The sequence below is a fragment of the Phodopus roborovskii genome, unplaced genomic scaffold (genome assembly GCF_943737965.1).
Source record: "Phodopus roborovskii unplaced genomic scaffold, PHOROB, whole genome shotgun sequence".
Classification (NCBI taxonomy): Eukaryota; Metazoa; Chordata; class Mammalia; order Rodentia; family Cricetidae; genus Phodopus; species Phodopus roborovskii.
The window spans coordinates 9,066,574-9,076,482 of record NW_026126625.1 but is presented as its reverse complement, the minus strand read 5'-3'; positions in this window follow the sequence as shown (position 1 = coordinate 9,076,482).

The following is a 9,909-nucleotide window of genomic DNA, read 5'->3' as shown; positions in this document are numbered from 1 at the left end:
TATACATGCACTCATGAACACATATATGAAACATATGTATATGTTTCATATGTTATATATGAAAAACATAACATATACACATATATTTCATATATGTGACAATAATAAAACAATAATAACAATAATAAAAGTAAAAGAGGCTATCAACTTGAGAGTGAGGGAGCATGAGAGCAGTTGGAGGGAAGGTACCTAGGAGAGGATAAAGGGGAAAAAAGAGAGGGAACGTGATGTTTTGTGAAGTTTTATTTCAATGAAATACATACCATTTTTTCCTGAATGAGGTAACCCAGTCACAAAAAGAGGAACACAGTGTGTACTCACTCATATATGGATTTTAGACCTAGAGCAAAGGATCACCAGCCTATAATTCACATCACCAGAGGAACTAGGATACAAGGTGTATCCTAAGAGATTCATATAAAGTCCCTCACAGAACTGGTAAGGAACAAGTCCCCCAGAGCTCAGGTGAAGTGGGGGGGGCAGCGAATGGAGAGAGAAGTAGGAGAAAATGAGGGGGAGGAAAGGAAAACATGTGCGACCAGGAAGATTGAGCCTGGTTAGGAATAGAAGATAGGAAAGAGAGAGAGACAGAGACAGAGAGAGAACATAAAAGAGGGAGCCAATGTTGGTTTGAAGATAAAACTGAACACAAAGAAAGGTCTAGAGAACTACAAGACTGCTCCCAACTAGCAATTTGAGCTTCCGTGGAAAGGCTATCATAAATGCCCTTCCCGGAGAGTGAGATCAACAACTAACTTCTCCATGGAGCCCTCAACTAACACCTGTTGGAAACAGGATCAAACACCCATACATAAACACTGAGTCAAAGTAGAACTGAGATGCAGATGGAAAGGACAAGACCAGGTGGCAGAAACACATAGAGACAGCTTACCTGAACAAGGAGGAGCTAATGGGCCACCAGACTGATAGCTGGGAAGCCAGCATGGGACTGACTCAGGCCCCCCTGAATATGGGTCTCAGCCAGAAGGACTGAACAGTCTAAGGGACCTCAGACAGTGGAGCCAGGATGTATCCCTGGTGCACAAAAGGACTTTGCGAACACATCCCCCATGGAGGGATAACTGCCTCAATCTAGGGACAGGAGAAAAGCCCTAGTCCCTACTTCACATGACCTGTCAGATCTACATGACCCCAACTGGATGGCATTCCTCTACATATGGAATTGGGGTGGGGGGATGGGAGGGGAGGGTAGTTAGAGTGCATGTGAGAGGGCAGAGAGGGTAAAAGGGAGGGAAGGATGGAGGGAGAGGGAACTGGGATCGACATGTAAACTAATAAATTAAATTAAAAAAAATGCTTTGACTCCAAAATTTAAGTTATAGGACAAGTTACTGGGGAAAAGGATTTCTATTTTTGTTGCCACAGAAAATGAAAAGATGTGGATTCCTTCCAGACTAAAGTGGTTTGATCACGCCAGACCGCCTGAAACAGAGTACCAGGTGATCCTACATTCAAAACAGCTGGACAAAGCAGCCTTACAGACTACAGCCAGGATTTCTGAATCTTCTTCGAATCCCCCATGACAGCGCCCCTTACCAGCAGGAAGTAGTTTGGAAAGTCCAAATTCCCAAATATTGTGTATAAATGTTTGTTTTCATTTAATTGGACTTTGCTATATAAAATAAAATAAAAAAAGAAATACATACAATTTTTTAAAGGAAAAAAATGAGAGAAATCAACAGAGGAAGATGCACAATGTTGAACTCTGACTTCTACATGAAAATGCATGGATGTATACGTGCTCCTATACACATGTGCATTCACACTTGAACATGCACAACTATGTATGCTCCCTAGAGACAAAAGAGAAGGAGGCAGAGGAGGCTAAAGTGAGTGAAACACTGTTTGAGTTATATCCCTCACACTCTATTCAAGAGCTTGCAATAAATAAATAAATAAAATAAATAAAAACAAGGAGAAACATCATGTTTGGGAAAATAAGAAGTCATTGCATTTTTAGAGGAATTATACTCATGGGTACCACAAGAAGACATCGACATGCATTGTATTTCAGGGCAAGTACTGCAACTTAACAGTTACTTGAACTGTAGGAATAAAGCAAACAGCAATCCTTATTCTTTCATTGTTCTAGCCCGGGCAATGTCTAATGGGTCTACCCAAGGACTATTGGATTTTATAGAAATGGATTTCTATTTGGTTTACTATTTTCCATTGATCAAGGCCAAGAATCAGAAATTACACATCAACTTGCAGGCTTTTGTCTGTGCAAAACATGAGCTAGTCCCATTTCTAATGCAAGAAATTTATTTTAGTATTTACTTCCTAATAGATGATAGAATCCCCATATCTCTAATTTTGTAATTTTGTTCATATTTTTTTCTGTGAATGTTGCTTATTCATAGTTTGATGGCTCATGGGCACACTGCCCCCTTTATATCTGCATGACAGTAATGTTTTAAACTTCTGGAAAGCCCCCTTTCAACACTATCATGGTTTTATTTTTGTTTTTGTGTTTTTTGTTTTTCTGTTGTTTTGTGCGGTGACTACACCATCAGCTGGCCTACACCATCAGCTGGCCTACACCATCAGAAGCTTGCTTATGTGTGATACAGCACACGTGTGAGAAAGGCTTCAGGGTTCCCATTTCTATTTATCCAAGCAGAGAAGCTGTACCTGAATTCATAATCCTTTTGTCTCAGCCTCCTGGGAGGATTACAGGCATGTGCTGGCATGCCTACCCAGCTTGTAAACTTTATTGTAAACTAAAACCTAAGATGTGTCAAGAATATAACCAATTCTCCTCAACTTCAGCGTGTACCTGGAACTGTTTTTTTTCCCTAAAAACACAAAAACAGAACACCTGACCTTCATGTAGTGTTTATAATATTTGTAGAAAGAAAGCTTAAAAGTCTAATCAAATCATGCCTACAAAAAAATACATATTTTTAGCAAACTTCACCAAGAAATTGGCAGCAGGGGTCCAATTCTGCTTCTTCCTGTAGGGCTGTGCTGGCTGCCAAGGGAGAAGGTTTCAGAGACAAAGGAAGAAAGAGTCTCACAAAAGATTTTAATAGAGCAATAACACCAGTGTAACAACACATTCTTGAGACTCTTTCTGTCCTCTGATAATTTTAGGATGAGGCCCCTGAGTTGAAAACAGGAAGTGTCCAATGTTGTAACATTCCAGAAAGAGCTGCACATGAAAGATGGATGAATTTACCAGTATACCAGCTTCCTGTGTGCCTCAGTGTACTTAAGAGCAAAAGGCAGAAAGCTAAGGGAGCTCTTGATGGTTGAGCTCAGCTAGCAACTGGGAAATGCATGTTGGGGTTCTGTTGACTAGGCTAATCGAGGTAGGAAAATGTACCAAGTGTGGGTAGCCCCAGTCACTGGGATGAGATTCTAGCTAGACTACAAAAAAAAAAAAAAAAAAAAAAAAAAAAAAAAAAAAAGAAAAGAAAAAGAAAAAAGAAAAAGAGAAGAAGAATTAGCATTCATTGCTCTCTCTTCCTCCTGACTGTGGATGGGATATGTATGACCAGCTACTTTTCCAGTTGCCTTGACTTCCCTGCCACGATAGTTTGTATTTCAACCCTTGATGCAGAATAAACCCTTTCTCACGTAAGTCACTGTTACCAAAGCATTTTACCACAGTAACAGAAAAACCAGGGCTTTGGAGTTGAATTTGAGGACATCCTCTCTTTCTTTTTCCTCTCACCTTCTTTTTAGGGCTGGGCAGGAACTGAAGACATTGTACATGGTAGGCAAGTGCTCTACCATTGAGATCCATGCACCAGCAGTGCATGGTGTCTTAGTCTCCATCATTTCCCAGACAGTATGCAAAGCACTCTACAAGCCACTCACAGAGATGCCAATACTCCATAATGTCTTTGGGTGGGTGAGGGGGACGAGTGCAGCTCAGGCCCGCGGAACATCTTCAGGAAAATGCATTGGCTTCTGTCTGCCCCATGTGTACACTGAAGCAAGACAGAGAGCGGAGAGAAAGGCTGCAGTGGACACTCCCTTTAGCAGGGGTGGAGCAGGAAGGGAAGGGTAGATTACTTGTTTTTTTAACACTTGATACCAAGGGAAGGAGCTTGGTAGATTTTCTTTGTTTGTCTATGTTTAAATTAAGAACCCTGCAGGCCAGATAGGGGCAGCTGGAGACTGACCAGAGAATACAAAGACCATCTAGAGCTCTGCTCAGGAGTTGGGGAGGTCTTTACTGAGGGGATAAACTGGACTTGCTGTCAGAGCCAGATTTTCAGTAACAACTATCTGAGCGGAAACATTTCAAAAAGCAGAAAGGTTTATGGTTTGTGGGTTCCTTCCTGTGGACATTTTGGCTTTGTTACATTCGGGCTCCTAAGTCAGATGAAGTAAGAAACTACCACCTGGACCACTGGTGGAGCAAAACAGCTCACCTCACAGCAGCCAGGAAGTGCAGAGTAGAAATAATGCATAAAAATGTATCTTCCCAGGTCAAGCCGCCTGTGACCTATTTCCTTTACTTAGGCCCAACTCGAGGGATGTCATCATTAGGAGGCTAAGGATGAGTCCACTGATTAGATCATGGTTGTCAAGATCCAACCACTTCTCTATCCACCAGCTAAGGACCAAGTCTTCAATACACCAGCTTTTCAGGGGGCACTCCATCTAGGAACCACCTCAGCCCTAAGGAAAGAAAATGTTCATGCACCCATGCCACAAAGTAGCCTACATCCTACACAAAGCACATTTGCCCTAGAGGCTCCAACAATACCAGTTGAATAAACACACTGTTGGCCTTTTTTTTTCTGACCTGTTCTCCCCTGCCCAAAGGTGGATATGGGAAGTGGTGATAAGGAGCAAGGGATCACAATCTTGTCTTTGATCTGATATCTGCCTGGCTTTGGGAAGCAGATGGGTGAGTGATGGAAATTTAAAACAAACCGGACTAGAAGTTTTAAAATATCCTTTTAATTCTCAGAAGTGACAAAAAAGCTGTGGGATTTGTCCAAAGTGTCTATTAAGTGCTGGGAAGGCAAGAAGCAGGCAATCAAGCTTGAGGGTAAACCACCAGAGAAAACAGAAAACCATTTCACAGGGTGCTTTATGCAGTTCAGATGACTCCACAAATTCAGTCATGGCCACCTTAGCTATGGCATTTCAGACAATGGTTGCTATATTAATTAGTATGATTTACTTATCTGAGGATCGACCTTTTAGTGTCAAGTATGTGGTAACTGACGTGGAGAGAGTGAGTTACCCAGCAAGCAACATGGTCATTGAGAGTTTATTTTCCCCAAATAAATTCTTCACTTTCCTCATCAAAGAGAATCTGAATTCATTTTAAAACCCAGTCTATGTGTCATGCATAGCTGTGAAGAAATTATTCCTAGATTCATGGGCTTCTAATATAGCATCCATGTGCTAAGTACTGCCCATGTGCCTTCTATATATGGAGTCAATGACTATTAAAGTTAAAAGCCTATGGTGGTGTTCCACATGGGGAAATTCCCTACACCCTATACTATTACCATGTTACTGAGGCCGTGAGAATGGTAATCATTAACATTAGGTGAACATTTTCTTATATCAAAGGTTAATTTGTGTTCATATGAATTTAAGACAGGTGAAAAAAATATTCATTCTAGCATACTCTGAAGCCGTACCTTCCCTCATTACTTTTCAGTGGTTACCTTAGTGGAGACTGTGGCTCTCCTTTTCTCCATTTTAGGGGGAGGGGGACTTACAATTCTCCTATACACACCCATTGTTCTACCATGTGGGTAAACTTTTACTTATATCTGTGATGAAATTCTTCAAAATAAACCACGAATTACAACTGTGTATATTGTTTGCAACTAAATTAGAAGGCAAGAGAATAACTTACATTTTGGTTATGAAATAGCACCACATGTATTGGGGGCTCATGTACTGGATGCTGGTCGATGGGCTGTGGGGGAGAAATTGGACCATGAGGTCTCTGAGCCAATGAATGAATCCCTTGGTGGGTTTGTAATATGATGGCATTAGTTAGGATAGTAGAAAGTAAGCAGGCCCTTGTTGAGGCAGTAGGTCATTGATGGACTACACCTCACTCCCATCCCTCCCACATTTCCTCCCTCTACTCGCCTTTCATGAGGCAGTAGCACAAATGTTCCTGTGCACATGGTGCTCTGCCCACAATGGTTCAGAATCAATAGAGTCGAGGACTATGGAGCCAGAGTCCCTTTAATGTGCTTATAAATGATGGAGCTAGTACTCCAGCCAAACAAACTTGGGTATTTGTAGAACACACACCCTTAAATGTAAAAGCCTTAGTATTTTTCACTGTCTTTGTAACACTTGAATGGAAATAATTCAATTTAAGCACGAGTGTATGCTTTGTAAATGAATCTGTTGCCAACTGTGTCTTCTCAATGTGAATAACATATATTCATTCTTACCTTACACAGGTGATTTGGTATTGAATTAGAGTGCATATTTGGTCAAATACCTAATACATCGTCTTAGTTTTGTACTTCACTTTGCCTTTATGGACATGGCTAATACTCTTAACTTGTGAGTCACATGTAGGGTCTGGTACCACACACCTAGACATTTATGCAGAACTAAAGCTTGGATGCAAATTAACAATCAAACCTCCAGATGGCACCAGAGAACTGAGGGAAAAAAATAACCCCAGAATGACATTTTCAGTGAGCCTTTGTTTCTAAGAGGCTGGCAGAGGGGGGCAACAGCCCCTTGTCACTCAGTCATTCTTCAAGGAAAGGGGCTGTCTGATGACACACTTTTCAAATGTCCAGTTGCTGTTAGACACTCTTGATTGTGGAATTATGTGAAGCAACCACAGAGGCCTTGTTTTCTGGATGGCACCTGGAGAGTCAAGAGGGTGGTCCTTTAGGCTGTCTCTGGAACAAAGTGCTGAAAGATAGATGTGTTACTGCAGAAGCCATTGTTAAAGCTTTTGTTGCAGTACAATCAGATACACAAAGATACCTGCAGGAAAACAGGAAACTGAAACTACTCCATCCTTGGCATTCTCATTTGCAATAGCAAGTCGTGGTAGGGCTTCTCATTAAGCCCAAAGAAACAAAGAAACAAAGAACCATGCTGAAAACTGGTAATAGTCTTCAAACTGCCTGCAAAGAGCTGGAGAGATGAGTCCCCAAATGCAAGGTGAAATTCATACCATTGTAATATAATCAGAAATGTAATGTCCTCAATGCAAATGAATGAGAAGCAATGATCCATCGGCAGGGTGGATAAGGTTGTAACGGACAGCTAAGGTCCTTCAGCCAGATACTAGTTTATCTTTTAAACACAAGAGTTAAAGAAGCTTCTTACCCAAGTGTTGTTAGTATACCCAGGAACAGCCTGGGGCACAGCCCAAAACTCTCACCCACAATAGCAACACTGCTAATCCATAAATCATAGCTTAGCTCGGTAACACAGACACCAGCTGGGCCAGAGTCCAGGGTGCAGGTAGGAGCCCTGAATGCTATTTTTCCTGGATAATCTCATCATATTTTCTCCACGTAACTTTGATTAAAATGCCACCCCAGCGAGATCTCTCCCACCCTCCTATCTAAGATGATTTTCCCTCACACATTCTCACATCTCCCACTTTTTTCCATTTAGCGCTTATCAAAATAAAATCACTTCATTTTACACTCCTTTGTCTGCCTCTCCTGCCTGCAGCTATTGTCAAAGCAGGCGGGACCCTCTCTGGTCAGCCTCCTCCTGCATCTCTACCTTTTGAGTAGAGCCTGTGGCATTGTTGTAAAAGGCTTGGTAAATTGGAACAAATGACTGAATGATGGCAGATAGGCTGGCCCGTCTCTTTATTTTCTTCTGGTTATGAAATTTGATTCAAAACATAAAATTTAGGATCAAAGCTATTACAGGAGAATATTAAATCAATGTAAATAACCAAAATGCGCCTTAAGAAAAAGAAAAAAAAAAAAAAAAAAAAAAAAACCAAGAGAAGATTACGGGGAATGGAAAAGATAATCATCTCTACAGTGTTTAAAAACAGAAGGCGAAAATGAGAACTCAGATGGGGGGGAGCCCTGCTGCAAATGCTCGCTCTTAAGCACACATGATTTCTGTGAGAACAGGAGACCAGGATGGGCAGGGGCGCAGCAGGGTGAGCCCGCTGCTGCTGCTGTATCTGGAGGTACACAACTGCATGAACAGCTCCCCAGTTCAGAAGGGTTCTTTATGCTGGTGAGTGTATTACAAGTGATTTCTAGTGGATGCCATGCATGCTGGGAAAGGCTGTCTATCTGCACCTTTGAAAGCTTTCTCAAGAGCCTTAGACTAGCTCCAGTTCACCTTCTTCCAACAGACCACACTTGCTACTAGCAGGGTTAGCTAACTCTTTCTCTTCCTTTGTAATGTGAGCATTTTAAAGGCCTGGGCTGTGGGCTCCTATCCACTGCTGAGCAGGGCCTGCTGAGCAGAAAAAGCAATTGGCTAAATAGTTGTTCAACAAACAAATAGATATATCAAGTACTTAGATTCCAAAAACTGTCTCCCATGCTTCCATACATCTTTCCCCGTTTCATCATGCATTACCTCATCTTGTCCCCACTAGGTTTTGCTCCACTTTGCAGATGAAAGGTTGAGGCTTTACAAGAGCATGACTACAGGAGTCTGACACCCTGTTCTGGCTTCCCAGGTACTAGCACTCCCCGTCCCCCCCCCCGCCCCCCCCCCCCGTCATTCTCTCTCTCTGTCTCTCTCACACACACACTCCCTCACACACATACACACACACACTCACACATATGCACTCACACACTCACACATGCACACACACACACTCTCACACACATATACACTCACACACGCACACACACACACACACACAGACACACTCACAAACATACCTACTTAAAAAAATAAAATGAGAGTCCTAAAAAATAACACAGTTCAATCATTAAGCAAGAAGTAAGCAATAATATTTGTTCTACTCACTTTTCTCATTGCTATGACAAAAACAAAAAACCAAAAAAACCCAAAAACAACAAAAAACAAAACAACAACAACAACAAAAAAATGATAAAAGCAACTTAAGAACAGGAGAATTGTCTTTGGCTCAGAGTTTGAGGCTACAGTCCATGGCAGCAGAAGCATGATACTTTATTTCATCTGCAGCCAAGAAACAGAGATGAATGTAACTAATTTTCTCCTTTATATTCATTTTGGGATTCTGGCCTATGGGATGGTGCTACCAACCCTCTGAGTGGGTCTTCCCTTGTCAATCAAATCTCATAGACATACCCAGAGCTAGAGCATTCCAAATGTAGTTGGACTGATGGCTGATGATAAATTAACAGCTACACCATCTATAACCAGCTGCCCATTTTAAAAATGAGATTCCATTGTGTGGTGTGGGCCATGGAAGGAAAAGAAAGTCTTTGGCCAAGAAATGCCTAGAAACAAATTCCCATTGACTCAACTTCAAAATGGTGCATGTTAAACCTGGAGGCCCTTTTTTGGTTCACGCCAGACCAGTTATGAATAATGCAGAGAATACATTTTGATCAAAGACAACCAACTAACTTGTTGGACATGTTGAATTTGGCATCATCTGGAAACATCTCTTTCCTCCCCTTCTATGCACTGTCTTTAAACTATTTAGTCATGTTGTCTTTTCCACCTTTTAATGGGATTTCAGGCAGCTTCCCAGCTTCCCATTCACATTCAAGCCTCATTTCAGGGTATGCAAAGTCAATCACAGTGATTCTTTTATTTTAAATTCAAGACCAGTATTGTGCATGCCGCTAAGCCGCTAAGAAAAATGTCCACATCTTTGAGAGATGCTAAGTGAGACTTATTTTGATATTTGCTCTGAAATATTCCAAAAAGCAAAAGGAAGAAGACACACAGGACCTGACTAGGAAATGTGGGAAACTGGAGCTGAGGTATGAGCAC